This window comes from Amblyomma mixtum, chromosome 2, assembly GCF_055824585.1.
Source record: "Amblyomma mixtum isolate Tamu chromosome 2, ASM5582458v1, whole genome shotgun sequence".
Classification (NCBI taxonomy): Eukaryota; Metazoa; Arthropoda; class Arachnida; order Ixodida; family Ixodidae; genus Amblyomma; species Amblyomma mixtum.
In genome coordinates, this window is record NC_143013.1 from 108,349,398 (window position 1) to 108,374,114 (window position 24,717).

The 24,717-nt window shown below is 53.1% G+C and overlaps 1 protein-coding gene across 3 annotated transcripts in view; it reads right to left on the minus strand.

The window, feature by feature from the left end:
• wts (serine/threonine-protein kinase warts) overlaps window positions 1-24,717 on the minus strand; it is a 95,580-nt gene that overhangs the window by 42,320 nt on the left and 28,543 nt on the right. Inside the window, exon 1 of one of the 3 annotated variants that reach the window (XM_089572365.1) lies at window positions 1,976-2,533. The exons of the other annotated variants lie outside the window; for them this stretch is intronic. The gene's annotated coding sequence lies outside the window, so the exon portion shown is untranslated. Of the gene's footprint in view, window positions 1-1,975; window positions 2,534-24,717 lie in introns of those variants that run through there. 3 annotated transcript variants of the gene reach the window in all.

The window sequence follows — 24,717 nt, forward strand, 5'->3', positions numbered from 1 at the left end:
ATAATAAAACGCGATCGGGCAAACAAGTTCACTGCAAAGCCTGGAAGAACGAGGGAATATGCATGCTCTACTGCGCATTGCGCAGCGTGGCAAGGCTCGTTACTTTTTTTTTTTTTTTTTCTCCGCGAATGCGCTTCCCGTAAACCTTTCGTCTTATGACTATTTGCCCAACTTCCGTCTCAGCACTACTTCCAACCCAACCGCTGCATTCCGTACACCGAGCAACTGTTGGGGTGCAGCGCACATTGGTTCGTACCCGCAGTCGCGACACGCGCACTGCGGGCGCAGCACACGGAACCGCCGCCGGGTGAAAAGCGCTGAACAGTCGATTGCCTCACACCCACTTTCACTTTACGAGCACGCGTCTTTTTTGTTTCCTGCAACTCGAGACAAGGACACGTTTCATGTGCGCGTTGGGAGGGGGCCCGGAGGCATAGGGGATACACGAGAACGCGGTCTGAGTGTGTAAAAAAAGAAAAAAAGAAAGCTTACGCAACCCTCGATGTGTGTTTTGAAAGCGTTAGCAGCCAAACGTTGGTTACGTCCGAGGCTGACACATCAAAGTTCGTTATATTCGAGGTAGTTATACTAAATTCGTTCGTAGTCCGGTGGGCAGGATCGCGGTCGCCGTTTCCGTGTGCACGGGCCTTTCTAATCCTAAAGCACTGACAAACAACTACACTCCCACACTTCGCCCCTTCCTACGACCGAAGTGACAGCGACGGCTGGAGCGCAGAAGGGGGGATTAGGGAAAAAGCGGTCGCCCTCCCCTCTATCTTAAGAAAAAAAACGGAAGCACAAGAAAGCCACGTTAGGTTCGTAATTTTCCAACGATCAAACTTGCGAGAAATTCGCGGGGCAAAGTGTTCATTAAAATGCGGCCAGCCAGCGAACCCGCTGCTCGGGAGCAACCATCTCCCTTTACAAAGCCTTCATCTCCTCTCTCCCCCAGGCGCACCAGGAGAGGGACCTTACGCTCTCACCCAAGCAGGGGGACGGATTTCCCGGCACAGCCATTGGCAGAGCTCGCGCGCGCGCAGCAGTGAAAGCAGCTTCGCAGCGCGCAATGCGCCAGAGCAGTGGGGAAGAAGAAACGTCCCAAAAAGAGGTTTGGTTTGGTTTGTGGAGTTTAACGTCCCAAAGCGACTAAGGCTATGAGAGACGCCGTAGTGGAGGGCTCCGGAAATTTCGACCACCTGGGGTTCTTTAACGTACACTGACATCGCACAGTACACGGGCCTCTAGAATTTCTCCTCCAAAGAAATTCCAGCCGCCGCGGCCGGGATCGAACCCGCGTCTTTTGGGTCAGCAGCCGAGCACCATAACCGCTGAGCCACCGCGGCGGCCCAAAAAGAGGCGGCGTGCGATCCGAGTAGTGATGCAAAACTGTCGATAGTACTATTGATACTATCGATAGTTGAGTGACTATCGAACTATCGATAGCGCTATATCGATAGTACTATCGATAGTTATTACTATCGATAGTACTATCGATAGTTATTACTATCGATAGTACTATTGATAATTCTGTTGATAGTACTATCGATTCTGTAAAATCAATCACGCGTACTCACTGCATCCTAAACTTGACTTCATGAGTGTGTGGTATGAGGTGATGGTCTCCGTAACGACAGGACTCGCCCGTTTTCGCGGCCTACGCAATAGTCTTACCATCGACAGTTTCACTATCGATAGTCTTGCTATCGATAGCGGTACTATCGCTAGTAATACTATCGATAGCAACACTATCGACAGTATTACTATCGATAGTAGACTATCGATAGTAATACTATCGATAGACTATCGATAATACTATCAATAGTTTTATACACTATCGATAGTTTCAAAAAAACTATCGATACTATCGATAGTCAATTTTTCGATAGTTTTGCATCACTAGATCCGAGGCAAGAGGAAACCGCGCTCTAAGGGAGCTCAACCCCTGCCCCGCTCCATCGCCGCGCAACTCACTCACTCGCTCGCTCTGTTCCGGGGCCGTCCGTTGGCCGATGCCGCGGTGACGTCGGGGAGGCGAAACTTGCGCTGTCGAGCCCCGTCTCCGCGGGAGCGCGCGCGAAGTTTGTGTGTACGCGCTGTCACGTCGCCTCTACGGACACGTGCCACCTATGACGGCCACGGTGCTGCGTCACCGCAGCAGTGCGCACCGTCTCTGCCTCCCCGAGAAAGCACGCGGGGAACAGCTGCGGGAGCCCCCCCGGTGACGTCAATCAGTGCGCGGCAGCAGCAGCCGGTCACGCGCCGTCTCAGCTGCCGCGGCCGCGTCTGCGGCGCCAACGCGACAGCTGCGGCGACGGACCTACTACCCGGCGAGGGCCGAGGAATGCCCGCGCTGCCGCCCCGACGAATTCGTAATTGCCCGTCGAATGCTAGGAAACTGCGGTAGCGGTGTCTGCTTTGCAAAGGAAGACCAGGCGACCGGGCCGCGATGCTCAATGGCGGCCATGTAGTCAGGCAGTGATCACCGGGTGGCAGGGCGAATCCTGGCACACTCCCCCGGCGACTACTCCCGTTCTCCCTAAGCACGGAGACATGCGCAGGGCGGGTAATGCGAAAGGATAACCGCTTAAGGGTAACGGAGTAGATTCCAAGAGAAGACAAGCGTAGCAGGGGGCGGCAGAAAGTTAGGTGGGCGGATGAGATTAAGAAGTCTCAGGTAAAAAGGGCCGTCAGAGGGTCATGTGCGCGGATGAGATAATGAAGTGTCAGGGGATAAGCTGACCGCAGCTAGAAAAGGATATCGGAAAGGCGTTTGTCCTGAGGTGGACGTTGTCGGGACGACGATGATCCCTAGGTAGTTCCTACACCAATTATTTCTGACGACCGCACAAGAAAAATGCCCGTACAGCCTGCCAGCGAGGCGAGCATTTTTAAACTCAAAATCCCAGCCGAGATCAACGGTCTGCGGTCCTGCAAAGAAATGGCTCCACGGAAACCTTCGCGAGGAAGGCTCGAATACGCGAAGCATACATGTGGACAACAAGAAGTCGTGCAAAGTATTTGTACACTCAAAGCGTGGCAAAAAGCATCAACGGGGATGTAATTTGTGCAAAATCAAGCACAAAAAGAAACGGTAGGGTTTAAGCGTAGTTAAACCGAGTAGACGTGCGAAAGCATCTTTTTAGCCTCATTACCTCATGGTTTTACTTTTCTGGGTCGTCGGCACGTCTGGCGACGGTTATAGACTCAGGCTAATAAGCTCTGATCGAGGTTAAGCTGATCTGATTTGCCAGTGGTTACGGCGCTCGGCTGCTGACCCGAAATACGCGGGTTCGATCCCGGCCGCGGCGGCCGAATTTCGATGAAGGCGAAATTCTAGAGGCCCGTGAGCTGTGCGATGTCAGTGCACATTACAGAACACCAGGTGGTCGAAATTTCCGGAGCCCTCTACTACGGCGTCCCTCATAGCCTGAGTCGCTTTGCGACGTTAAACTCCAATAAACCAATAACCAAACCGATCTGATCTGTCCGCGCCGCACATGGAAGTTGATTGTTTGTTTTATGGGGTTTAACGTCCCAAAGCGAATAATGCTATGAGAGACGCCGTAGTGGAGGGCTCCGGAAATTTCGACCACCCGGGGTTCTTTAACGTGCACTGACATCGCACAGTACACGGGCCTCTAGAATTTCTCCTCCAAAGAAATTCAACCGCCGCGGCTGGGATCGAACCCACGTCTTTCGGGTCAGCAGCCGAGCACCATAACCGCTGAGCCACCACCACCAGCTAGTTATCTGAGCTTCGTAGGGCGATCCTTCCTTTGGGATATCTAAACAAAAGTAATTTTATATACTTCTCGCGGCTAATGCCAATTTAGAAATGATATAGATATATGCTCTAAAGAAATTTTATTCGCAGGATTCCTCCGCGAGTCTCACTCTAGACACGAAAGGACTACAGAGGGAGTAAACTGTCCTTTACAGCGCGCTTCCTTTTTCGGGGCAGGGCATGCTATCCATGCCCTGGAGCAGATCTGCATCCCTAAAAATACGGGATACTTACGGCTGCCAACGGAAACAAACTCCCTCTTCAAAAGAAGCAAAAGTTCTAGCAGTTATAAGCATTCCGCGTATTTCGTGATCGAAATCTACCCCAGAACTAGGAGCAGCGCAACGTGCCCATAAAAAGGAGCGAGCTAAAGAACAGCCTAGTACCCCCCTGTTACTCCCATGTAGGCGTACTCGTGTGCATTCGTGGCAGAGTGTAACTTCTGCCACTGCAGCGTCTGTCATGCCGAGCTTTATGCCACAGTTTACAAAGGAAAACCTCGTAGCACTGTTTTACATTTCTTCTTTTCAAAGTTCATTAAGGTATGAGGGTCCCAACATACGCATGCGCACGCCTTCGAAGCTAGTATATTGGGTTCAACGTCCCAAAGAGAAACGTTGGTTAATGAGGGACACCGTAGTGGAGGGCTCCGCGGACTAATTTAGGCCACCTCGGATTCTCTAACATTCACTGACATCGCACGGTACACTCTTGCATTTCAGCTCAATCGAAACGAGGCGACCGCGGTCGGGATATCACATGGCAGTGACCCGGTAGCATAAACACTCCTCCCGCGTACGTGCAGGTTTGCTAACGGCCTCGAAGTTATACGATACAGTCTAGACCAGATACCCGGGTATATCGAACTACTGTTTATATCGAACAGTCAGAACATCCCCTTGAAAACATGCAAAAGTATGGCGTTGCTGTTCGCGTTCATCGAACGCGTTCCGCAGCACATTCGATATATCGAACGGCAAGCAGCACCCCTCCAAGTGGCGCTACTGCGATCACCTTTCGATCACTTTTCCGATCACTTTTCGCGCGGCCTCAGGCTCATGCCAGTAGCGCTAGCGCTGCGAAACCGCGTCAAGAGGTGAACGTGCAGTGTTCGTTACGGGTGACCTTCTTGTGTTCATTTTCCACGCTGCACTGCTGTCATGAGGATGAAGCCAACCTAACTAACTAAAGCCAAGCGGCAGTCCCTCGCCTGGCGTGCTCCGCTCGCTTCGCTGACGTAGGCGTTGTGGAAACCAACGATACCTCAATTTGAATGAATTATCATTCTGTCAAAGGCCCCAAAACATGTCAAACTGGCAGCGTATAAGGCTTTGGTGCGGCCTCGTCTGGAATATGCTTGTTGCTTATGGGACCCATTTACGGCCAAGAATATCTCCAAATTAGAAAGAGTGCAGAGGACAGCGGCCCGTTTCATTTGCAATCGATACAAACGAACAGATAGTGTATCAGCTATGATCAATTCTATTGGCCTAGAATCTCTTCACACAAGGCGCACTGAAGCAAGATTGAAATTTTTGTTCCTAATATATAATAATCTGATTAGAATAAACACCCATGATTATATTACTCCTGTTTCACGAGCAAGTACGCGTTATAACCATGGAAAAATGCTGCAAGAATTTCGTGCATACTCTAACACAGTAAAACACTCATTTTTTTTCAAATCAATAGCAGAGTGGAATGAATTGCCGAAGTGTGTAGTGAACAGCCCAAATGTGGAAACCTTTGTCGATAATTTCAGAGCCTTTTCTATGTGAAACCCATGTCTTTTTGGTTTCTTTTTTTTTCGCATTATCGTTTGCTCTTGCATGAAGTTTGTGCATATCTTGTGTTTTTTTATTTGTATCTCTGCCCATGCCCGTGCTCATGCCTGCTTGGAGTCGAGCGACTCTGCAGTATGAAATAAATAAATAAATAAATAAATAAATGTGCAGCGCACTGGTAATAGGATTAGACATATTACGATAGGATGTGGCTATAGTTACAAAGCACCGTCCGCTGCGGCTTCGATGTGAACCCCGTTAGGCCTAGCAAAGCAGCGTTGCTCTGCCAGCTCTCCGGTTGGGCGGCACGTATCTCAAAGAAGCGGTTTGGTTTGGTTTATGTGGGTTTGACGTCCCAAAGCGACTCAGGCTATGAGGGACGCCATAGTGGAAGGTTCCGGTAATTTCGACCACCTGGAGTTCTTTAACGTGCACTGACATCGCACAGTACACAAGCTTATACAATTTCGCCTCCATAGAAATTCGACCGCCGCGGCCGGGATCGAACCCGCGTCTTTCGGGTCAGCGGCCGAGCACCATAACCACAGAGTCACCGGGGCGGCGCAATGAATCTTTGCTTCTCGGTTACATACAGTTTATCTTAATGTTTGCGTATATCGAATTAGCGATATATGGAACTATTTCGCGACCCTTTTCGAACTCGATATATCCGAGTTCCCCTGTAACGCCGTAGGCGTTCCTTCACGGTACATGCAGGTTTACACAATGGCTAAACGAGGCTATGTAAGTCTTTCTCAAAAGTAACCAGGCTGCGTGGTTTGCTTCTAGCTCGTACTGTGGAGCCCTTACAGCTTCCCTGAAGCTGAAATGGCCGTTAAAGGTAAGGACTGGGGGGTCTTCTTACCTTCCAACACCTTTTGATCTTTAGGAAAACCACAAGGGCCCCACTATACAAAAGCTAGAAGCAAACCATGCAGCCTGGTTACTTTTGACAAATACGGTACACCCGTTCTGTTGACTGCCGCGACGCACAGCGCAGCATGTCAAGGGAGCCCAAGCCGCGGAATGTTCAGAACGATATACGGGGACGACCGAAAGCGAGTGAGCACGTGTCGCCCCCAAACCCTTGTTTTTCTTTTTGTCTCTGCCGAGGGCTTGTGGCCCTGCTCCTCTATTTTTGTTTATCTCTTTCTCCCACCCCATAAACTGCGCCTCCGACGGCTCGTGCGAAGGCCAGCAGTCACGCGTTTACTTCAGCGAATGGACAAGGGTCGCAATCACTGCGCATCCGCCTTCGACAACAGCCACAAATATGACCTTGCCGGGGTCAGGCCTTGAGCAAACGTACAAAGTTGAAAAAAAAAAGTCATACCATACAACTAGATCTGCCATAGCTAACAGGTTAGACAATCGAAAAAAGAATATGTTTGGAAGGAGCGACCGCCGAGCCCATACTTTTTAACTACGATGTCACTCGACGAAGTTTGAAGAACTCAAGGCACAGACCATTCTACAAGACTCGAAGCGCTCACAGACTGGCTGGAACAACGGAAGTGGGGTGGAGGCACACAGCTGCAATGAAAAAAAGTAGTGTTTCGGTCACTCACAACATCATTATACTATATCCCCCACCTCGCGTACGCTAGCTTCCTGGGCACCTGTTACCACAACAGAGGGCAGCCTCGCTTTTGATGCGATCATACGGTGTCGGCAAGAAGGCGGCAAAGATTCTTTCCAGCCCATGCAGCTTCCAAGTATACAGGGCACCCGACCCGCCGCGGTGCCCCAGTAGATAGCACACATAAACGATCCCGGGAACGACCCTTTTCTGTTTTGCGCTTATGTACGGCACTCTCGCCTTTATTTTTTCCCCGTTTTCATGTGCACATTCTGCTGTGTTCTGCATACTCACTCTTTTAGTGCAATCGTTTCCTCCGCGTTCAATGTTAAAACTTTTTCTCAACGCATCGAATCCCGGCAGCGAAACGCGAAAGTCGCCCGCGTGCTGTGCGATGTATCCGCGCACGCAACAGTAGAAGCCCAGCTGATCGAAACTGATCCGGAGCCCTCCGCTACGGCAGGATGGGTGGAGGGAGGGGGCCCCGTCTGACTCATGCATTTCTTGGACTCCATCACCCCCTCCACAAATCCAGCCCTGCAGTACAGAGCCTCCTTTATGCGTAGCATATTGCAATCACTCAGTTCAGCCCTTAAGCGCGGCCGGGCAGCCACCAAACCACGTGACGTGACGTCACCATGACGTCACCAAACCACGTAAAGGAAAAAGAAAGAAAAGAAAAAACGAACAACAACAAAAAAACAAAAAAAGAAAAACTAAGAACAACAAGGAAAAAAAAGGACGGCTGAGCATGGTGGCGGTTGCCACCGCCCCGCTTCAAAGGGGGCGCTCCTATCCATCCATCCATCCATCCATACGTCACGGAGGAAAAGCTGCTGAGAAAATCGAGTGCCGCCAAGCATTACCTCGCGCAAAAAGACCGCGCAATATGCATCTTTGTTTCCTTTCGTTCACACACAAGACTTCTAGTTGACGCAACACGTGCGAGCCGCAACATAAGCCCCCTCGAAAATTTTCGAGAACAGAACAACAAACGAAATGCATTCAAAAGACGGGATTTCGAAACAAGCAGAACAGCACGGAATGCGACGATGATCACGGATGTGGGAGGACCTCCACGTGCTCGACGCGGCGGCACTCGACGCCCCGCGTTCCCAGCACACACACAGGTGTGTTTGCACGCCGGTATGCGACAGCGCTGAGCGGGACGAAGGTAAATCATTTATAGAGCGCACGGCGCTATTTTCCACCGCACGAACGCGCACCGGTATGCGGCCACACATCCTGCAAAACCTCTCCACTGAGGAATGCGGAAAAAAATAAATAAACAAAATCCGCCCGCGCAGTGCTGTGCGATGTCAGTGCACGCTGGAGAGTCCCAGGTGGTCGAAATTAATGCGCAGCCCTGCACAGCGGCGACTCTATCTCCTTCATCGGTCGAATTTCTATGAAGGCGAAATTCTAGAGGCCCGTGTGCTGTGCGATGTCAGTGCACGTTAAAGAACCCCAGATGGACGAAATTTCCGGAGCCCCCACTACGGCGTCCCTCGTAGCCTGAGTCGCTTGGGGACGTTAAACCCCCATAAACCTTCACAGCGCAGTTGAGGTGCACACGGAGATGTATGGTACCCCGATCATCTTTTAACCTCGTCGTAATATCCAGAAATTACGAAAAAAAAACTTTCAGGACCAATAGCCAAAGGTATACGTGGAGCCCAACGACACATCGGCTACGAGGGACGGCATTAGTGGAGGGCTGCCTCCATAGCATAGCAAGCCTTGTGTATTTCGCCTATATCGATATACGACCGCCGCGGCCGCGAAAAAGTTGATACTTGGTCTTTTGAGGAAAGTGACGCAGTAAACTGTCTCATATATTTCGGTGAACACCAGAACCACTCCGTAAGGGACGGGATAAAGCAGGGAGTGAAAAAAGAAAGGAAGAAAGAGGTGCCGTCGTGGAGGGCTCCCAAATAATATCGACCATCTGGGGATGGTGGTGGTGGTGGAAAACTTAAAAAAAAACGAAAAAAAAAATTGCTGGGGTTTAGCTTTGGTTAAACCTGGTAGGTTGCGTAAGCATCCATAGCGTTCCATTCGGGATCATCACCGGCTGGACACAATTCGGTTTCGACAGAGGCGCGGTGAGCTCCGTCTAGCGAGCGTCTTGAGCGCGCCGCTTAGCGAGGCGCTGTTCGCGTTCTTCATCTGTCTCCGAAGCCCGTTGTCGTTTCCTGGCTTCGTCAAGCCGACGTAGCCTCCCTTTCTGTTTATCAGACGGCATAACGACGGAGCCGGCAAGCGAGTGAACGCATTTTAAACCCTCCCCCCGTTCTCCAGCCTCCTCTCCACACTCCGCAGCTGGCGAGAGCTCGGCGAGGGCAGCGCCTCCACTCGGCAGCGGCGCGGCTACAGCTGTAGTGAGTCGCGCCTCGCGCCGCCCTTCAAGGTCAAACGTGCCTCGCGGCCGCCCCGACGCGAAGGGCTGAAACCTGTCGTAATATTGCTTACGCAATAAAACCGGAGGGGACACTCAAGCTCCGCCTTGCGGGTATGACGCGATAGCCTGTGTCGGCACATCGTTCTCGACAAACCCGATGCCACGAGCGCCAGCATTGCGTCCGCGCCGAACGAACGGGCAGCAAGCCGCAAGCTTCGTGGTGAACGCGCATTGGCTGTGCGCTGCGTTGTTCGCCGCTCACCGCGTGATTCCTGCGCCCCCGCACGGCCCCACTGCGCCCGAACGAGACGAGCGGGAGGCGCTGCCGTCGCGCGCTATCTGTTGGGGCCATGGAGGAAAAAAAACTGAGGAGGGAGCGTCCGGCGACAACCTTGAAGCCTCGTCTTAACAAGTAAAGATATAGCAAAAAAAAAAGAGAGTGTGCCCCCCGCCCCCCCCCCCCCCCCCCCCCGTGATCACACCACGTGATAGCGTGCGGTAAAGTCTAGCCCCGCTGCGCGCGCGCATGCGCCGATTAGCGCGGCAGACTAACTGTAGATCAACTTCCTTGCTGTAGACGCCCGCGCCGCGGGTCGCGCATACGCGCGCACTAAAACATACCGGAATCAAAACATAAAGGACCGGCTCGGAGAGCGAGAAAATGAGGGAGAAAACGACTTCAAAACACTCGGCTTGCGAACGCTGGCCGCGTGACGTCATGCTCCCTCCTTAGTTTTTTTTCCTCCATGGTTGGGGCAGTACGTGGAGTACATTGCGAGGAGGAGGAAGAGCGAGTGGTTTTAGTGGGCGCAGCCTGACGGCACTAGGCGCGCGCCAAGCGAAGAGAAAAAGTAGCGAAAACGTACTTTGCTACTCACTTAACTGGGACTTCTGTAATTTCCATGCTCATAACTACTAATATACACCACAGTAAAGCACCCTTCTAAGACAACACCGTATTCACTAGACGCGCTTTTGTTCATTCCAAACCATCGAGCTGACGTGGCGGGATGGTCAGCATGCTCGTCTCGCACTCCGGAGGTCCTGGTTCGATTCCTCAACTCGACCAATTTCGTACTCGGATTTATTTATTAACGATTCTGGGATTTTTCGCCCACGGCCAATGCCGCCGACGACGACACCGGCTTTTCTGCGACACGGGGCGCTTAATGTTGTCGCGTTAAAATTACGCAGCAGCATTGCGGGCGGTGAACCTTCAGGCAGCCGGTTGTGGCGTCCAAACCGTGCCTAGTCGCAACAAAGAAGCCTCCCACTGCTGAGGACTGTTTTAAGTTCAGACACCGTCCCCTCTCGCCCCATCAAAATCATCTGTGTACCTGGGGATCTTTAACGTGCACTGACATCGTACAGCACACGGGTGCTTTCTGCGTTCCGCCTCCATCGAAACGCGGCCGCCGCGGTCGGGTTCGAACTTCGTTTTTGAGGAGAGAGAAAAAAAATGCCGCCGCGCGGTGGCTCAGCGGTTATGGTGCTCGGCTGCTGGCTGTCGGGACGCAAGGTAGCAGATCCCACCGCTGCCACCAGTTGTCGTGACGCAAGGTAGCAGATCCCACCGCTGCCACCAGTTGTTGCAGCTCGAGGTAGCGTGGCCAGTTGTTGTTGCACCAAGGGGGCTCGTACAGGATGAGGAACAGTCTGAACTTCCGAGTTGGTTAGAGATTACAAAAACAAGCAGATTTAATGGCAAGAAACGGAGACACTTATTTACATAAATTTACAAAAAGAAGAGCAAGGAATCAAAAGTTAAGAGTTCATAGCGTCGAGCGTCTGGATGAGCCTGTTAACCAAGGCTCAGAGCCACTGGATGAACCTATTACCGAAGGTCCAGAGCGTTCGTGCCCACTTTGGTCGCAGGTTATATAGCCCAAGACTCCGCCCCTGCACCAGGCGACATTCCATCGCGACACAAAAGATCGGCACCAGCACCGCCATCGAAGACCTGTTGAGCCTCCTCACTAGGCGGTAACTCATCGTGGCACAAAAGATCGGCACCACACGTCACTGCCAACTAAGACACCTGCTTAGAGCCCGCACGTGGGAACTGGCGAGTCCGCATTCCTAAGTCCGCAGTCCGCATTCCTATAGCATTGTGTCGTGTTGACGTCACAGCCGCAGCTGCGCAGGCTTCCTCTGATTCGTTCCGGGTTTTCCCTTCAAGACGAGGGACACCCCCTCTTCTCCTGTCGTCGGTTGCCCCCCGAAGGGGAGGTCGCCCTCGCCGAGCCGAGTGTGGGAAGAGCCTCGTCGGCCACCTCCCAGAAAGCCACCCTTTTTCGTGAGGTCATCGTGGGGTCAAGTTGAAGTCAAACGACCCGTCAAAATTGCCGCTACGTTGAATCTCCCTCTGTTTCATCTCAGGTCTCAAGCTGGGTCGTAACATGGCCCAAAAGACGCGGGTTCGATCCCGGCCGCGGCGGCTAGAATTTCTTTGGAGGAGAAATTCTAAAGGTCCGTGTACTGTGCGATGTCAGTGCACGTTAAAGAACCCCAGGTGGTCGAAATTTCCGGAGCCCTTGACTACGGCGTCTCTCATAGCCTGAGTCGCTTTAAGACGTTAAACCCCTAAACCAAACCTGAGGAGAGAAAATGGCACAGTAATTTCTCATATCTCGATGGACACCCGAGCCGGGCCATAAAGGAAGCGAGGAAGGTGAGAAAGAAAGAAGTGCCGTAGTGGAGGGCTCCGTAATGGATGAGCAGCCAAACGCCAACGCTAGAGACATCGCACCACCGAGAAGCGAGATCGTTAATATGTGCCTTTCCCTTCCTAGGGGATGAAAAGGCGACACCTACAGGGGAAGAAATCCAAAAGCTGTGAGGACCCTCTTCTCAAGTGAGGACCTACCGGAAAATTTGCACTGAAGCCACACTTTCTGCGAAAAAAGCCCACGATATGAGTCGTGGAAACGAACATCCTCGCCCCTCCCCCTCCTTCCAACCACCCTCTCCCCAGAAACCCGCCCCAGCATGTCAAACGCAACAGAGGCGCCTGCGTAGAGGAACATCTGCGCACTGCCGCCGGTCACCGGACACGGAGCCCGGCCGAAGCCTTTCCGCCCAGGCCGGAAACCCAGGGAACACCTTGGCACGCCGACACACAATGCATGAGCCCGCCTGCGGGCTGGACTGGCGGACGCGCAACAAATCGGACACTCACATGTACCCCTCTACACACATATACGCATCGCATTCGCGTTGCAGCCCCAGTGGCTTATTCCGGAGCCTTTGATTGCGACGTCCCGCATAGCCCGCGCGCAGACCCCACACATTATTGCAATTCCATTGACAGGGACATAAAAGTGACTCCTTTCTTTTTTTTTATCTTTTTCCTCTTTTTTCCACTGCCAGCGGGGAAACAATGTGGCCGGCCATGTGTTCGTTTCGCCTCCCCTTGCAGCCGCTTCGTAAGCGGCATCCGGCACGCCGAGACCACGACAGGGGCACGCACGGAGAGCGTGAGGCCATCCCCACAGCGACGTGAACGGCAGACGCGCGCGCGCGGCAATAATTGCTCGAATGAAGAACGAGGAATGCGCACGTCATCCGGCGCCTGGAAAAAATATCTCGGCGCCCATAGAGAAAGGGAAAGGGTAAGAGAAAAGAGGTCTATGCGGAGTACACGATTCCACTCATGCGCAAGGACTTCGCGCACCTGTGCGAGGGGGAAGCCAGCAGAGAGGGAAAGTGCTTGCAGGCCGACGTCTCCCGGTGATTGCTGCGGTAATTCGGGGTGCCGACGTCATGAACAAATGCCAAATGAACGTTTCGGCGTAGAGTGGGAACGCGCGGTGGTCCAGGGACCCAAGGGTGGTCTAAACACACTTGCCTCAATAAAGTCTCTCTCTCTCTCTGGCGTGTAGGTACTTCCACCTCCCTGCCGGAGACACGGATCTCTCCGGTACTTTCCACAGCGTGTTTAACTGAGAGATCACCACTGGGAAGAATTCGGGACAAGAGGCAGTGCAGAGTACCAGAGTAATCGCCGATTCGCACGTGATCTGCTACACCGTCGACGCCGCTCAAACGGCAAACGGGTCATATAACAGCTGCGCTGCAAGACACCGACGCTGCGCGGTGAAGAGAACGGACGAACAGATGCAAGCAACGAAGCAAGACAAAGCACGCGATAGTACCACGGGCGCTAGTCTATTGGGCGCGAACCCACGGTGCGCCCCAGAGGCAGTTGGTTTTATGGAGTGGTCGCATCTCAATAATGTATTCGTTTTTTTTTTCGTCAAACAAATAAAGTGGTTCAGCATGGTTCCGTGAGATGACGTTCGCCAGAACGGCAGGTTATAACACGAGACAAAGGCATGCACTAACAATCACCCCTTTGAACGCGCGAAATAACTGCTTTAAATATTCTTTTTTTCCGAGGACAATTACTGATTGGAATAAACTTAATAGCGAGACTGTTAATCAAAATTCTTTACTTCTGTTTGAAAAGTGCCTGTAAATGTTGTGAATTTGTGTGTGTTTATATGCTTGTATTTTGTTTTGTCCCACCCTGCTATGATCTGTACAAGATCGCAGTATCTATAAATAAATAAATAAATAAAAATAACGACATGGTTTGGACCTTCGTGTGTAACGGGGCAGAGAGATGGGAGATGCACGGAGCAGACAGGCAGCGTCAGGCCGGTGAAAGTCAATGCTCCGCGAGCGTCTTTCACCTGCCCCTGTGCGTGCGGTTAAAGGCCCCAAAGAGAGAGAGAGAGAGAGCTGCGCTACTGATTGCTGTGCCCTCGATAGGCGGCTAAAATATATGCACCTAATATGCATCCGCTAGGCGGCGCCGCGTCTCGATCGCCCAGCCAGGGCACCTTTGGTAGGCGCCCGCCCGTTACAAAGGGAAGGCTACATCATCATCATCATCACCAAGTCGATGCAGGCACAGTCACTCTTCCTGAGGCCCTACGGTTTAAAGATGACAATGGCCATGTAAACAAATCTGCAGTAGAGGTTAGCAAAAAGCGATTGGAGGATCGGTGGCTGAAAAGCAGAGATGTGGCATAAGGTTAGAATTGTAGGAAACCGTAGGTAAAGATGATGGCGAATCTTAATGAGAATTGCCAACACAGGTGAACAAAAATAAAGAAAGAAAAGCTGAGCATGGTGGCAACTGCCACCACCCCGTTTCAAAGGGGGCGCTCCTGTCCATCCATCCAACGCAACGACCACGCACCTTCGCGAGTGACGCCGAAGCGCGACACTGGGGGCAGAGATTGAGTGAGAGACAGGGCCGTTACGGTCTCAAGGGTCTCCCTCCTGGCGTCGGTGTGCAGCACCAACACATCGCAGCAGTCATGCGTCTTATACGCAGTGGCGCAAGTGACCCGCGACCTTTTGCTCCTGTCCCCGCATACTTCATGCCTGGTTACTTTCGTGTCTGCCGGCATTGCGGAATCGGCCGGAAGACGCGGCCTCTGCTCGTTGGAAGAAGAGAAGAGAAAAAAAAAAGTCGTCGCAGCCCCGTCAGTGGACGTTTTTCACGCAACTCTTTCGTTCTCTTTTGCTTCGCCCGCAGAGGGGGAGAGAGAGAAACGAGGGCGTGGGATTGCGATGGGACGCGCAGGTGCTCCCCCCCCCCCCCCCCCCTCGCGGTCGCCACGCAGTGCGTGACGCCACGATGACGCAATCCTCCGCACGGGCAGCAGCAAGGCAAGTGGCACGAGACAGGGGCCGGGGCAGGGACCGGACGGGACAACAAACAGCCGGACACGGCGTCGCAGATAAGCGGCGGCGAATGTCGATGCCCGCCCCTCGACGGAACGCATATCCACCCGGACCTCGCCGATCGTCTTTCCGGAGACGACGTTGGGGGACGGCCAAGCGGGGGCTTCTTGGGCGGGTTCCCGCCCCCGGCGGACGACGCCAAAAAAGGTCCGATGAGCTGGGAACGCGTCGGACACGTGAAGCAAGCCGTCGGAAATGCCCGCTGCGAATGCTTCCGAATGGGACACGTGACGATTTTGCGACGTCAACCCAACAGTGCGTACTTCGTGGCACGAGAGCATTTGTTGGGGGGACAGAAGTGTTCCTGTAAATGCTCCCGCAGGGAGCAGAGTTGCGCGAAGCCCCCTCCCCCAGCGCCGCTCGTAGCACTATTCGCGGAGCAGCGATCACATGACCCCGCCGACATGAAATGTTTCAATTCGTGTCGGCTCACACCCAACCTAAGAGCTGGAGGGGGCCAGCCGCTAACATCTTGAGCGCAGTCTGCTTTGTTGTCCGACTGAAGGGGTATTGTGAAGTCCCTTGTACCCCCTGGACCCCTCCGGCTCATATGTGGGTATAATCCGACACTAAGCGGAACATTTGACTTCAGAGGGATCATGTGACACGAGCGGCACAGGGAAAACAGTCGCGCAACTCTGCTCCCTGCGGGGACACCTGTCGACCTCGGTTAAAATCAATTTTACGGCTTTCCCTCTCCGGCTACGCTGACATTTTTGTTCGGCAACTGAAGAGGCATTGACATATTTTTTTTTTTCACCTCTACTCGATTCAAATGCGCGACGTCACACAAGACCGAAAAGAAATCCGTGAGCCGTGACCTCCGTTCCGAAGTGAATGGCGGCGCTGCCTCGCGGATCCGCAAGCTCAGCTCAGTAGTGAGAGTACAGCCTCTTTGTCATTAGGACGCGGTAACCTATTGTTACAGGCCGACTCCAATTCGTCACCCGTGTCTCTTTAAAGAGCAGGAAGGAAGGGGGGGGGGGGGGGTGCGGATCCACGAAGATGGGGCAAACGTTCCGCGGTCGCAACGGCTACTCAGCAAAGGCGACAGCCCAACAATGAGTGCGCCGTGTCGGCCGCGCGTGCTCTCAGATACAAGCGCAACAGTGGGTGTCGCATCGCACATTCACACCGGGCACCGTGGCTAGCGCGCAAACTGTTGACCGGCGCAACACAGCGCGCGCGTTTCCGTCACCCTGAGCTCGAGGACACTACAGCGGGTCGCGCGTGTCCTCAGTAAAAAAGCGGCGCTTGTGGCCCTCACGCCGACAAGCGAATTCGGACATAAAGCCATCGTTCCGTCTTCGTTCTCCCAGCTAACAGGTCCCCTGTCGTTGCGTCGTCCAGTCTGTCAGCCTATACCCTATAACTACTCCCTTTCCTCTATAAATGCTCCTTTTTTCCATCAGTTCACCGCCTGTGTCATGACCACTCCCCCGTAGTGGGTACGTGCCATTTTATCTGAGGCCAATCAATGAGCCAACCAAGCGGCCTCCCGCCACGCGTGTGACAGCACTTTCTGCCATCTCTGGACAGTCCCTCCGTGGATTCGACTTCGGTTTCACTCGAAATGAGGCCCACTTCTTTGCAAAAGCGCCCATCATTGAGGGAAACACATCCGGCACACGTAACGAAAACCCGAGGGCAAGAGGAGGCAATCCCGGCACTGGGCTTGTCTTCCAGACCATGTGCCGCCACGACAATTGCTTATTATTATTATGATTATTATTAGGCCCGTCGACAGGGATATCTGCGGCGAGAGCAGCCGGATGGGCTCCGCATAATCTGCGCCGAGAGCAAAACGAAGACCTTCGTCCACGGGGGGGGGGGGGGGGGGGGGGTCACCGCGGCGGCGGCGAACAATGCGGCAATTATCGCGCGACGACCAACGCCGAGGGGCAGCGTCCACCCGATAAAAGGAACAGGAAACCGAGACGGCTGGACGACGGCGCAGACCGCGGTCGGCCTCAGCCTCCCATTTCAAGTAGGCAAGAGCGCCGTTCGCGTCGCGCCTTCGCTGCCAGCAATACCGACGACGACGCAAACGCGGCACCGCAGGACAGGTCCGGCGACCTCGCCACTTCCCCTCCTATCCAGAGCCGCTGACGAGCGAACACCGCCACCGGACAGTAGGCACCGTTCACGCGCCTGTTTACGCACCTCAATGAATGACTGGGCAAGGCGGACGCAAACACGCGCGTCACTCCAGCTCACTACTGCGGCGTTGCCGTAACCAAATGAAGTCGAAGAAGGACGGGGTGGAGTACCACGTGACCAGTGGCGAACGGCGGGGAACCAAACCCCCGGGTGTTAAAGGGCAACTGCAGAACTTTTTTGAGAATTTCACGATATTCAAGGATTCAAATCTATATAGGCTGTAGGTAAAGCATGCCAAGTGTTTTTGCTCTAGCATTTAAAATAGTGACGTAATCGACGATTGAGTTCTGCGCTTCTCCTCAATGCGCTGGAGGAGTGCAGGAAAGCTCAGCGTGACGTCACGGAAGGTATGATTTCAAATTACCGTTGTCGTCAGCCACACCCTGCCCTGACTCGTTAGACGCTGCCAAACAACTCTCGGCAGGGTTCGCCTTCGGTGGCGTCGGTTTTTTTTCCTTCAAAGCAGGCGTTTGTGCGTTGGAAATGTACCGATACCTTCGATGACGTCATCATGCGCCCCCCACTTGGCGTTGTACGCAGCGGAGAAGCTTGAAGGGCGTTCGGATTTTAATCGGCGATAACTTCACTATTGCAAGTGCTAGCCCAAAAAGACTTCGCATGCTTCACCTGCAAGTTCCACACATTCGACCCTCTTAAGTTCGTTGATTTCTAAAACCTATGCAGTTTCCCTTTAAGCACACGAAGGCAGGGAGAAAGTCCAGAGAGCAAAGCGCTGCGATTCCGGACAAAGCGCGGCATATACCGGGCGGAAGCGAAGCGATAGACAGAAGAGAGCCGCTCGAAACCGCTATCAATCATGCGTTCGATTTCCTCCCTCCCCAGCTTATCTTCCCCGTGCAGATCACTTCCGGGGTTTAAGCGACCGCGTGGGACGAGCCTGGCCTACGCCAAGGCCGGATGTTTACTCCCGTACAGCTCAGCATCACGGCGGACTCGACACCCCGGTGACAGGGTGGAGTGGAGGATGACTACGGAAGCTTTCAGACTGGAGTCATGCTCACACGCGAACAGGCCCTGCATTCCGCCCACGCAAACTGTCGCAGCTGTTTACTAAAACTCCTGCCGTAACCAACGCTGCTCTACTGTAACACGCAGCCGTAACCAAACAGTAAGTGCAGGTCACACTAGGGACAATTACTTGCCGAGCTCCGAGGTTCGGGTGCACTCCTCCCCCGCCGTGACCCAGAGACACTATACGTGCTTCCAGCGAAGATGAGCGACGACTATGTCGAAAACGTGCGAGCCCCGCGCACCCTAAAGGCCCTTCAGCCGCGCATTTTGGGCAAAACGGAAAGACAACAAGAACGAACAGCGTCCAGCCAGTGACGTCCCGAACGATGCACGTCCCCATCCGACCTCAATGGATGGCAACATAATAGACGAGCGAGACGCGTGGCCACACCGCTTTGGAACAGCTTACCGACGTGCAACCATTATAATCCAAAATGAGCAAGAAGCGGGCTTTTCATGCGGAAGCATTGTACGGCTCATCGGCAACGAAACCCGACGTTGTCCAGCAGCAGTGGTCCGAAAACCACAGTGACGTCACCGTGGTCTCGCATAATGACAGCAGTAGACGATAAGATGATAACGCGTGGTCATATATAGACAATGTAGCAAAGTCATTAGACGAGACAGTAGTAGTTAGCGATAGAGAGAGGATGGGCAGATGGTTCTTGATAATCACAAAGTGAATACGGGAGGGGAAAGCCGGAGGGTGCTTGTCAACGTTTCGACAAGGCGACTTGAATTCGTCCTGTCTTTATCATTAGCGGGGTCTTCATTCCTTCCTCCTCCGAGGAAGGCCCGGTGAGGGGTAGGAGGGTGGGAAATGTGTTATGAAGCAGAGGGTGAATCTTGTGCATGATAGCTGCTAGCAGTAGCAGTAGTAGTAGTAGTAGTAGTAGTAGTAGTAGTAGTAGTAGTAGACTTTTATTCAGGCACAATTTACAGGCCCAGCATGTCGACCGCCTGGGCGACTAGACGCCGCTGTTCTTCCTCCCCTTCAGCGCCAAGCCAGTCGAGCCAGGTGGTGATGGATAGAGAAGGTGGGGGGTAGGAACCCGACTGCTGAGCAGCCGGGCAATAGAAGAGGCAATGGGCCAGGTCCGCATAGATACAGGGACAGTTGGGACAGGAAGGGTCCGCTCGATAGCGATAGAGAAAGAGGCGGGACGGGGTGATGACTGCATTCATTTGGATGTGACGAAGAAGGCGAGCCTCCGCCACCGTGAGTGATGGATGAGGGGGAGGGCAAAGGAGCTTGTCGAGGCAGAGCTCGAGGTAGACCTCATTTATGGTGCGGCTCAGGGTGAGGCTTCCACCGCTCTCTCAGGGCTTCGACCAGGGGATCAATGGTGCCCGGAAAAGTGTGTCGCGGGCGAGCTGATGGGCCAGCTCATTGCCGTCAATCCCTGAATGGCCGGGACCCAGCGGAGGAAAACGATGGAAGGCTGCAGTGCGGAGATCACTCGTTTGACCTCCTGTTGGAGAGAAAGGGTTAGGGTGCGGCTTGAGAGCCTGAATAGACTGTATACTCTGGGAGAGAGAGAGAGAGAAGGAGGGCAAATGACTGGAGGGCATACGCAACGGCGAGAACCTCAAGGGACAATGCGTCCGGAGGGCGCAGGTACGACCCGCTGGTGTGGGTTTCAGGAGCAGGGAGGTGGGGGTGGTACAGGGCGTAGCCGCAGGAACCTCGAGGAGCCACGAAGGAGGCATCCGTGTAGGCTACACCCTGGATATCAAAGAGAGGGAAATGGTGCTGCGCAGCCGCATGACGACGGCGGGCGTACAGGACGGGGGACATGTTGGGCGGGAGGGGGAGGATTGGAATATTGGGAGCCGGGGTGGGTGTGGGAGAGAAACCCACCTGAGCCAATAACCACTGACCCTGACGGGTCAGAGAGAGCCAGGCAGGCTGCGAGTTATGGTGGAGTAAGAGAACGGAGAGGATAGAAGAGGCCTGTGGCAAAGAGCTTCGGCAGAGGTAGTGATAGAGATGTTGAGAGCTGCGTTGTAGAGGCCCACAAGGGCAGTCTCGAAAGCGTTGAGTCTGAGTGAAGGAAGCATAGGGTGCAAAGTACAAGACCTTGTTGAGAGCCAGCGGGTGGGCAACTGGGCACGCGTGAGCCTCGTGGAGACCTGAGCGTCGAGTGACCACGCGCCGCAGGAGGTGAGTTACCGAGTGGCAGGTGGTGACAGCGTGGTGGAGGGCTTGCGCATTCTTGGCCGCATGCAAAGGAAAGCCAAGAACTTTGCACTGGGTGACCAGAAAGATGGAGAGAAGTGGTTGTGTGAGCGCTGGTACGAAGTGCTTGAGGAGAAGCTCGGATTTCTCGAGAGCAGGAGAGAGGCCAGCGGTGGTGAGAAAGGTGTCCAGATCTAGGCCACGTTGCAGGGTGTCCTGTACGTGACCGGAGACAAACACCAGAGAGTGATGTCACCGACGTAAAAGATGTGCTGCAGGTCAGGCATTTCGGCTGGCTGGGAGGCGATGGGCCATGGCGAGATTGAAAAGGGTAGGAGAGAGAACAGCACCTTGGGAAGTGCCACGGGTGAGGTGCATGGTGGGGCTCGGACATATTAAGTGTATACTCGAAAGCGAGCCACTCGGTAAGATCGGTTAGAGAGGAGTGAGCGGATAAAAGAGCACATGCGGGAGCCACAAGCCAGGGAGGCGAGTTGGGAAAGGATGTGGTCGTGGCAAACACCGCCGAAGGCCTTGAAGGACATTAGCGGCGTGTTCTGCGCGTTCTCTCCTCGCAGTCTGAAAGACCTTGGTTCGACAGCTGCTAAAGAAGAATCATTCCTGGACAAGATTCTCCCTCCCCATCATAACACCCTTTGCACTTCACACCCTTCTCCCTGGCACCGCGTCTTCCTTCTCGGAGTGAAGACCCTATTTAAACCCCGCTAATGATTAACGCTTTGCCCACACGAAAAGTCCTCTCGCCGAAACGCTGGCCAACACCCTGAGGCTTTCCCCTCCCTTGTTCAGTTTGTGAGTAGTAGTTAGTGGCAGTTTTGGAATTATAAAGGACGCTTCTAAATAACGATGACGGTCATCAGCGCCATTGATAAAGGCCTTTAAGGTGAAGCCCTTCACGGTCATGACCTTATGTCAACTGCCTTTAAAGGCCTTTAGGTCACGCGATGCTTTCGCATTCACAGCACGTAAGGACCTAAAGTGCCCACCGTACCCCTTTTCCTTTTTTTTTTTTTTTTTGCCTCGGAGCTTTCCTTATGTACCAAAATCCACATCATGCCCTTTCAAGTTCGCGGCCGGAGTAAAAGTACTCCGTAAAATACCTCACTTTGTACGGCAATCGATTTAAAATTACGCCAAAATTGTGGTAAATGGCTGTGCCTGCTTGTTCGATGTGACCGTCTTTCGATGTATCCGCTATGTCACCACACACTGCCAGTTATACGCGTCACTCGCCGGGCCGGGAAAAACCTCGTGGACCCGGCAAGGACCGCCCAGATCTTCCGGGCAATATGAGGGGCAATATGCAATGAGGTAGGGGCAATATGAAAGGGGAAGCGAGCATTCCACCGGTGACTGCTACTTCACATGTATGAGCGACAAGCATGTTTCCCAATAGGGCCACAGCATCAGCCTCGTATGAGAAAGGTTCCCCTTGCACCTATATAAGGGCGGAGCTGCTTTCAAAAGCCCTTTCATGAACACAGCAAATGACCAAGTTTATGCGCCATTTTCAACCTGAGTGCAGAGTACATAACCGGACCCGAAAATTACGAGACCACCGACCGTTCACTCTCATATCGCAGCCGCGTCACGGCAGCTGCGGCCGACGGCATCCGGGAGGGTTTTTTCACTGCGGGACCCGTCGTACGCCCCCCGGCGGGCACCGCGTGGCGAGAGCGGCCTGCCGCGCACACACAAACACACACCGTTTCGCTCTTCCGAGGCCACGGCACGCACGAAAGACCGCCGTAGAAACTGTTTCGGAGCCGGTGCGCAAGCAATGTTTTCATCGCTCGCTCACAGTGCACCGCCACATCCCCCCCCCCCCCCCCCCCTCCCTGATACGTTCCGCACTCAGATAAGGGCCGATAGCGGAAACATTCCCCGCGGCCGCCCAGTACATCCCGCCGACACATCCGCAAAGCCGCAATTATTAGCGGGGGTGCTCGTGCCTATCTGGCGGGCCGGCGCCTCTATCTAATCCGGAGTCTTTCTTCGTGTCGTTTCCCCGGCGCGCCGACACAACCCAGAGAGCGCGCAAGGACGCCAGTGCAGCGCCGTCGTTATTACGGCCGCGCCGACGACACTGCCACCGAGAGGGAAGGCGCCTCAACGCGAAAATGTTGCCACAATGAACGGAGAGGGGGGGACGCGGCAGAATTCAACGACAAAACAGGCTTCGTGATGAATGTAATGTCACGGTAACTGCTGCGGCGGGCATCTGGACCGCGCCGCGGGGGAACGCAATGACCAGGGTTGCCGTTGGTGGCTACTTTGCTCCAAATTGGCTACTTTTCGACCCCGTCTGGCGATGAAAATTTCACGCTGGCTCCTTGGCTACTTTCTGGCTACTTTGAACTTCTATTTTGGCGCATTTACTAGCCATTTTTTTTTTTTTTGCAATTGCATATACAATAGCAAGCAAGAACAGAAAAGAACAATTATTTCCAAGCTTTGCTGTCCTCATCGCAGTCCTGGTCGCCTTGACGCGCGCGCGCGTCCTCGACGCATATATTCCTCCAACGAACTGGAGTCTGAAATACGCCAGCAGCAGAGAATTAGCGGTGCACTTGATCGCGCATCATGTTTGACTTTCCGGCACGCAGCGGCATCGTACAAGGACACTTGCGGCGAATGCCCTTTTCAAAACCTGGCGCAAGGAGCACTGAAAATTTTGACCCTGATGCAGAGCGCGTGTTCTCTTGCGTGAACTTGACGAAAACAGAGATCCGTAACAAAATGAAGCTGGATTTGCTTATGGCAATTCTGCGAATCAAATTTGGGCTACGACTCCAAGAAAAAGAGCATCATCGTTTAACGTTCCTGCTGAGTTGTTGAATAGAATGTGCCAAAATTACTCCGGCAAGAGCACTATCTACTCTAGATAAACTACGCGGACTGAACTTTTATTTATTTGCAACGTACCTGATACTTGAAGGCCGAGCAAGAGGCCCAAAATTCCGTGCTCTTTATTTACTCTGTGTTTTTGTGTTGATTCGAAGTGATATTATTTATTGTTCATTAATAAAAGTGGCTTATAATAATGGTTATTTTCTACTTGGCTACAAATTTGGCGCCAATATCAGGTGGCGTGGCTACTTTTGGCTGCTTTTAGCTCCAGTTCTGGCTCTTTTTGAAAAATTCCCAACGGCAACCCTGGCAATGACGACGGCGAATAACTGACACGTGACCAGAACCAAAGCAAAGACACGGTCCACGCAACGTTCTCTCGTGCTTGGCAAGCACACTTTGTAGGCTTGCACCACAATCTGAACCAATGAGAGACCAGCTGAGCTGGCATTCAAGGAGGACTGTTTGGATATAGTCCTCAAGCTACTTGTTCACACACCTAATTGCGTAACAAACAGTGGTACCACACGGATATGGTGTAAGACGATGAAGACATAGGAAAGCCCACTGCAAAATGAAGGTATCAGACATGCTGCGAAAGCTGCTGATGGTGAAAAAAAAAAAACTCAAAAGAACAAAAAAAACACCCGATTGTTCACCCACCCAAGGAACTAATAAGAGAATGTGGTAGCCATGACCACAACCCACCCGACTGTCCTTGCAAATACGGCCAACCATATGGCCACAGACTGCACACTCTCAACAATGCTCAATGCCCGGTACAGATTCCTTTGGCTCAGGACCACTTGACAAAATTGACATGGTGAGCTAGTCAGTATGGATCCATTACTGAAGAAAATGCAGCGCGTAAGACAAGGATAAGTAAGAAGCAACATACAGCACCAAACTCACCGAACGGCAGACAAACGGTAACTGTTCCAACACAAAAACGAGACTGCTAAGCCGGACAGTGAGCTCGGAATGATTGGAATGCACGACATGCCAACAGAAGATGGCAGATCACTTGTCACTGAGTGAAAAAGCACCTGCAGGGTCTCAAACCACAGTAACACAGTCAAGGTAGCACAATGCGGCAAGTCTGGAATGAGGAGCAGGAATGCGGCTCGACGCTCGCAACCAAGCACAGCCAGCAATCTTTCTTTTGTCTTT